The sequence below is a fragment of the Rhinopithecus bieti genome, unplaced genomic scaffold (genome assembly GCF_001698545.2).
Source record: "Rhinopithecus bieti isolate Rb0 unplaced genomic scaffold, ASM169854v2 scaffold_20310, whole genome shotgun sequence".
Classification (NCBI taxonomy): Eukaryota; Metazoa; Chordata; class Mammalia; order Primates; family Cercopithecidae; genus Rhinopithecus; species Rhinopithecus bieti.
In genome coordinates this window covers 1,603,554-1,605,693 of record NW_016810331.1, presented here as the reverse complement: position 1 = coordinate 1,605,693, position 2,140 = coordinate 1,603,554, and the positions used below count along the sequence as shown (strand labels likewise).

Below are 2,140 nucleotides of genomic sequence, written 5' to 3'. Positions count from 1 at the left end.
CAGTAAGGCTGATTCCAAAAAAGAATAATGCTGTTCTAGCCCTGAATCCCTGTGTGATAGAAACGAGGCTGTCTAGGTGTGCTCGCATTTCCCTAAGGCACTACCTTTAAATACCTTTGGATTATGCTTCCTGTAGTTTCCAGTAAAACCTCCTTCACCTGCAGCCTAAAGCCACAGATGGCTTGCTGGAAATAGGAAAGTGCCTGTCAAGGCAGTAAGTATCTGCCTGTACAGCTTGCTGTGCACCTTCTCAGCAGTGTTCGTCCAGAGACAGGCAGAGATGCTATCTAGACAACCTCAATAAAATGTCAGCTACATGGAATGTGAGCCACAAAAATGTCAGTTCTCCAAATGACAATTTAAAAATGTATCTAACTCCACAGAAGCCTTCAAGATGTTTTACCCTAGAGAATGTAACTATTTTTTTCCCTTATCAGATTGACCCTGGCTTGAGCTTCACTCTGAGGTTTAGTCATTGGAAGGTAATACTTCAGGATTCAGTTACTGACTTTTAATTAAGCAGATTTAGACCTGGATCTCACTGCTTATTATGGGGTAATACTTCCAATATTTCTTTCTCTGAAGAAATGGCTCTTTTGTGTGACAGAGATATTTCCAATTTAGGAAAGAAACTTAGAGTGACATTTGTTCTTGGACACAGGGTGTATCATCAGAGAGTGACTGACACACCTGCCTGATGAGGCAGGTGCTGATGGATGAGAGCGAGCCATCTGGGGGGTTCAAAAATGTGTAGTAATGAGGAAATGATGAATTGATGATGCTAAACATATCAAGGTTAAGATGGCTTATACATTAAAGAAAGGCAATTTCAAAATATCAGTATAGTAAATATATATGACCTTCTAATGCATAGGACTTCATTTCAGAATCACAGAAGTTGCCCTTGTTTATATTCCTCTACCATTGAAACACAGAAAGAGTAATGTGGCAATAGCTACTTTTGGGAAAGAACCCTTCTTTTGTTAATATTGATCCTTACGTTTAGACATATACACTTACATTTCATTTTACATAGAGCAGTTGTGTATGTTTAAGCACTAAAGTGGAAAAATTAGAGCAATTGTTATTTCCTGCACTACACAAATACCTGTTCACTCATGTAATATGATACTCACTTCAAACATTTGACTGTTTTGGCCAGGATTATCTGACGATAATTTTTCTCCATTTTCTTTATTCTGTGTGTATATTTTATGAATTGAGCAATAAGCTCTATTATAATTTCATAGCTCAAACCAGCTATTAATATTAGTGTGTGTATTAGTCTGCTATTACCATGACAGTGCTGCATAACAAACCATCCAAAATTCAGCGTCTTATAATGAACATTTGTTTTTATCACTTATGGGTCCACGGACTAGCTTGCCTGCCACTGTTCCAGGCTGCAGGTTGGCTGTAATTGGCTGTAAGGTTGAGTCCGGGTTCAAGTCTGCTCCACATGAATCCACTTTTTCTTTGAACCAGCAGTTACTCAGGACATGATATCTTAGCAGATCATGGGAGCACAAAGTCCTAGACAAAAATAAAAACAAGAACAAAACATAAGCACGTTTAAGGCCTCTGCCTGCTTCATGACCACTAATACTCACTGTCTAAAGCAAGTCGTATAGCCAAAGCCTAATATCAAGTGCACAGAAAAATATACTGTATCAATTTTAGTGCAGTGCAAAGACAGAGACTGAAGACAGAGGGACTGAAGAATTAAAAATCAGCCAATTAAGCTGGGCATGATGGCATGCACCTGTAATCCCAGCTACTCAAGAGGCTGAGGTGGAAGGATTCCTTGACCCCAAGAATACAAGAACAGTCTGGAAAACATAGAAAGTCCTCGTCTAGAAGAAAGAAAGAAAGGAAAAAAAGAAGAAAGAAAAAAAGAAAGAGAGAGAGAGAAAGAAAGCAAGAAAGAAGAAAGAAAGAAAGAAAGAAAGAAAGAAAGAAAGAAAGAAAGAAAGAAAGAGAAAGAAAGAAAGAAATTAAGAAAGAAAGAAGGAGAGAAAGGAAGAAAGAAAGGAAAGAAGGAAGAAGAAAGAAAGAAAGGAAGGAAGAAGAAAGAAAGAAGGAAAGAAAGAAAGAAAAAGAAAGAAAGAAAGAAAGAAAGAAAGAAAGAAAGAAAGAAAGA

The 2,140-nt window shown here is 37.7% G+C and overlaps 1 pseudogene; it reads left to right on the top strand.

The window, feature by feature from the left end:
* Positions 1 to 305: 305 nt before the first annotated feature.
* The window catches only part of LOC108541947 (cubilin-like), a 37,404-nt pseudogene continuing 35,569 nt past the window's right edge, over positions 306 to 2,140 (top strand).